At 30.2% G+C, this 4949-nt stretch overlaps 1 long non-coding RNA gene across 1 annotated transcript; it reads right to left on the bottom strand.

Moving 5' to 3' along the window:
* Window positions 1–772: 772 nt before the first annotated feature.
* LOC134723701 (uncharacterized) lies at window positions 773–4333 on the bottom strand. Its single transcript, XR_010108162.1, has 3 exons — window positions 4094–4333; window positions 2396–2446; window positions 773–1360 (listed from the first exon to the last, which is right to left on the bottom strand). It is a non-coding gene; the product is annotated as an uncharacterized LOC134723701 (long non-coding RNA).
* Window positions 4334–4949: the final 616 nt, after the last annotated feature.

Here is a 4949-nt window from a genome sequence, read left to right on the forward strand (position 1 = left end):
AATAACTGTCATATTCCTGACTTGGTACAGGTATTTTCAAATGTAGAAAATAGCGGATTCAACCTTGTTTTATGGAGCTAAAGAGCAAGTTGTAAACGTTATTGTCGTAGCTGTTATAACTGCACTAGTAAAAATATTGAACTTTTGGTAGTGACACGAAATATTTCCTTTTAACTAATCTGTTCTGTGGTAATCGGAAGCATAACTCTTTTATTTGTGAAACATCAACGTCCAATAGATTGGTGAATGCTAGATGTTAAAATTTCGATCAGAGGTCTTAAAGGAGAGCGAAACTGACAAACCTACTATAAACGAGTCAAATTTGATTTTCAAACATTTTCCACAAACGGTAATTTTTTTTCTCCAAAGCTGCAATCACCCTTTAATGAGATGTAACATGAAGTTGCGATGAAACTGTTATATTACAAGGGACGTTCTAGATGATTTAACTTTTTTTATTTAAATGGTAAATAGGCTTTAAGTTAATTTGTAAAGTGGTTTTGTTGTGCTGTTTTGAGTGCTATCCAATGTTGTCTTACGTGTTCGTTTTTATTCGGTGTTTAGCATGTCGAAATGGACTATTGTTTTGTATTTTTCTGTCCTTAATGTTCTTGCATTTATTTGTGCTGTATTCATGCCATGTAATGGTGTCATTTTAGTGTTATATTCAAATACTGTTGCCTTTATTTATTGCAAGATTATTATTCTGTTATCAATTCTTTATTTCAACGATAAACATTCATATCGAAACCGAAAATCAAATAATGTTTGATGAAAATAATGAATTCAAAGGTATATACTAAAAAATAACAATATCTATGTTTACAATAATTGCATCTCTGTACATTTTAAATAATACCTCACGCTTCATAAAGACCATCGAAAAGTGCATCTAACTTCCGAGCAGACCATAACACCTTCGAGTCCTACATATATATTTTTCTTCAATACTTTCAGTGACAATAATTAAACACATAATTTACACTGATGCAGTGAACTATAGTTTGAGCAAGATCCAGAAGCTCCAAACAATGTATGACATAACTCTACCAGGACAGTTGACCTATGTTGTGTAGGCGTTTAGGAATCCATAATTTGTCGTCTTCTGATTGAACAAAATTAATCATTCCTATCTTTACAACAAGAAAATGAAGGCTTATAGCCTTTTATCACTTAAAGAGAAAATTTGTTTTTAACTTGGAAGCCATTCTTCCTAAGTAGTTTGTATAGATAGCCGTATGAGCGTCCCCATCTCTTTACAGGAATTGTAATTTTGTCAATTGTGCCATCTTCAAACGTTGATTGATGCATAAAAGCAAGCTGTTGGTCGTCCATCATAATGGCATCACTGTAGCTCAAGCTACAATATACAAGTAAAACTAGTTTTAACATTTGGTAATCATAGTTTAAGATAAGCTTTTCTTTCATTTAAGCTGTTTTTTTAATGCAAAACATATGGAATTTTACCCAAAAAAAACACAAGTAAAAATAATAAGAAAATTGCGTTCGAAATTAACAGAGAATTATACTCCATGCTGAATTTATTAGTAACAACAAATCTTTGGTGTAATATTTGGTCAATTAAGGGTTGTTGATATTCAACAGAACAGGGTAAAAAAAAAATGAATAATAATTTGTTAAGGCTGGATGCTGGTACAAAACTTATTTTCGAAAACATTATCTTACAATTTTAAAATAGTATTTGTTACTAAATGAAAGTGTCTTGTTTTCACGATCTGTTGAAATATTTGCACCAGCTGAGCTCGTTCAACTGCCATTTAGACAATTGTTAAACTTTACTGCATATTGCAAAAAAAAAAAAAACCAAAGGAATGGCAAAGAGAATAATTGGTCTATACTGGAGACATTTCAATAAAACAAAATAACGTATAGGACAAGTCAGGCCAAAATATTAAGAAAAGTGGATCAGGGTAAAACATATAAAAAACGGGAAAAATGGCTAAAGGTGGTACCTAACACTACAGGGAGATAACTCTGTAAAGTCAGCTAGACGTTTTTATTACGTTGTATTGTAAAGGAAATATTAAGCTTCTCATTGATCAAAATTGGTGTTTGTCAAACCGCTATATAACCAGTGTAATTTTTCTGATAAAATGGTTGGTTTAAAATTTTTGAAATTTTAATATTTTTGTTAAAGGGTCAAAGTAAATACTTTGTCAAAATTTTATGAAAATTAAAAGAGCCAAATTAATTTTAGTGAAAGTGTTGGGTACCACCTTAAATCAAGGTAAAAATACAGAATGCAGGAAACCTTTTCAGGGTACTGTATTGGTTTTCATAATCATGTGATTCGCTCGTTCAAATTTTAAATAGATGGGTGTGTGTGTGAAATTTTGTGTTTGTAAATGCTTTAAATTGAAAAAAATGTACTTACAACAGTACGCAAAAACAATAACACATTAAGCAGATCTTCATGGTGGTGGGTCTGCAATAACAAAGGAATAAGTAAACTATTAGAAATTCACATTTCATTATGTACATTATTATTTGATAAACTATTGACAACGAAAACAACCAAGCCTTTGCAAATAGTTTCATCATTTCATTCTTCATTTGAGAATTGCATTAACCTTTTTATAATTGTATTGCTGTGCAAAAGCACATTACTAGAATATATGTTTTAAAAAGAAGCATTTCTATTTTATAATAATATTGTTTTGGTACAACTATGAAAATAAGAGTTGTACGCTTATGATTTTTCTATGCATTTTTTAACACTGTAACGGTTACCAGATGCAGTTATGTCATTTTTATTTTATAAGGAAATAAAATATGATATTGTAGTGCCTCACAATTGTTGTCAGCCAATTTAACATATTTATATGCAAATGGCGAAGAATCGCTGCTACATGTTTAGAGTTTGTTGTCACTTTCATCTTAAGAAAATGGCGACATTTTCTTTACAGATGTCATTATATTTTATTTATGAAAATATTCATCCGTTTCGTTAAAAATGAATCAAAATCAAAAAAGAAAAACACCGATGAGTATTTAACTTTTTTTTGATTTTCACATTCCAGCCAAAAAAAAAAAGCGGTTAAAGAGACATAAGCTACGACAAACCGTTAACCATTTAGCTTTAATATAAAGAACAGCAAAAAGGTTCTATTCCTTTGATATTATTAATGTTTATGTTGCTTTCATCTACTGATTTTGTGTAAAGAATGGTACTCATATCCTTTGTTTTTCTATCAAAGTATGATTTCCTTTGTTTTGTTTCAAATATTATCTAAAGCGGAGTATAGCTAAACACAACGTTGATTAATTATTATTGTAATTGATTGAAACGAATGTCAATTGAAAAGTTAAACTATGGATGGTACCAGTAGGAAGACCGTTATGTATATTGATTAGATCCACAAGGAGTAAATAATAAATAATTAACATTTAACTTTTAGGTTTTATCAGAGAAATGAGATAAAAAAGGAATTTTACAAAAGAGGACAAAATGAATCTATTTGATTCTACCACATTCACGCGCTGTAAAAGAAAAACTGTTTTTGAAGACGTTTTGCAGTCAAAACTCGTTCCTTTTCAATTCCACAAAGCATGATTCTCCCATGCAAATCTGTTCTCTAACATAATGGAAAGTCGACAGTTTCTCTAAATGTTGCTTGTCAAAAATAATAATGGTGAATACTATTTCATATTGTTTTAACGTTTCTATTATATTATATAAAAAGGATTTTGAATGTTTTGAACTTTTTGTGCTGACATGAATTATCATTGATATGGTTATTTTTATAAATTTTAAACTTGTTTACAAAATTTTAAATTTTTGAAATATTAAGGCGTTTCTACCTCAGGCATAAATTACCTTAGCTGGATTTGGCAAAACATTTAGGAGTTTTGGTCCTCAATGCTCTTCAACTTCGTACTTTATTTGGCCTTTTAACTTTTTTGGATTCGAGCGTCACTGATGAGCATTTTGAAGAAGAAACGCGTGTCTGGCGTATGTACAAAATTTATTCCTGGTATATATGGTGAGTTTATTTAAATGCTTTTTCTAAGTAAATAATCATTTTGAATTAAAAAAAATAGGAATACAAAAATGCAACAAGTGAGTACTTACTTGATTATAAGGAATGGTATCCTTTATTGTAAAAGAATGATTTAATCTGTGTTTACAGCTTATCCACTAACCTCCAGCACTTAACACTTTTAGTTTATGATTTATTGTATTTATACAATTGTTTCAGTCTTAACTATCGAATTTCTATCAAGTGTAAATTTACATTACAATCATTAAGTTGGTCTATATCACGATATCGTGTTTTGAACAATGTGACTTCAAGTTAAGTAATGCCATTATTTTTTTTATTATTTTTCTTCTTACATTTTTTCTGATCACTTTAGTAAATAATATTTTTCCTCACCGAAAAGCTATACAAAATAGATGTTCTTCTACTCCTTCTTGGTATGTCTTTTAAGCAAGAATATTACAGTAGCCCTAATTGGCAAGCCATATATGATTATTGCCTTTTGTCACAATTGTCTATTTTGTGAAGGTCCGTTTTGATAGCGGAGGTGCGGAAACATAATGACCATTACTAACGACTGGAAACTTATAATTGCTTTTATGCTTTTGTTGTATATATTTTGTTAATATCACTATTTGTCGCGCAAACAAGGTTTAATTGCAACACATCTTAAATAAAAAAACGAAAAAAGAATATAACAAATAACATGTATATGATTTAGAGTACTGACGGACGTCCATTTTCACAGCAACCTTATTTAGGGTTGATGAGCGACTAATCTCATTGTTGCGTGTCGAGGAAAATTGGAAAGGACGGCCACCATTTCGGTTTTGGTATGATCTTTTGATTGGACTACTGTACTTGTACTTTTTCGCGGCTACTTATTTTCGCGAATTGTGTATTTCAAACACGTTCGAAGGTATTCATTTTCGCGATTTTATAATTATT

This window comes from Mytilus trossulus, chromosome 6 (genome assembly GCF_036588685.1).
Source record: "Mytilus trossulus isolate FHL-02 chromosome 6, PNRI_Mtr1.1.1.hap1, whole genome shotgun sequence".
In the NCBI taxonomy this organism is placed as follows: Eukaryota; Metazoa; Mollusca; class Bivalvia; order Mytilida; family Mytilidae; genus Mytilus; species Mytilus trossulus.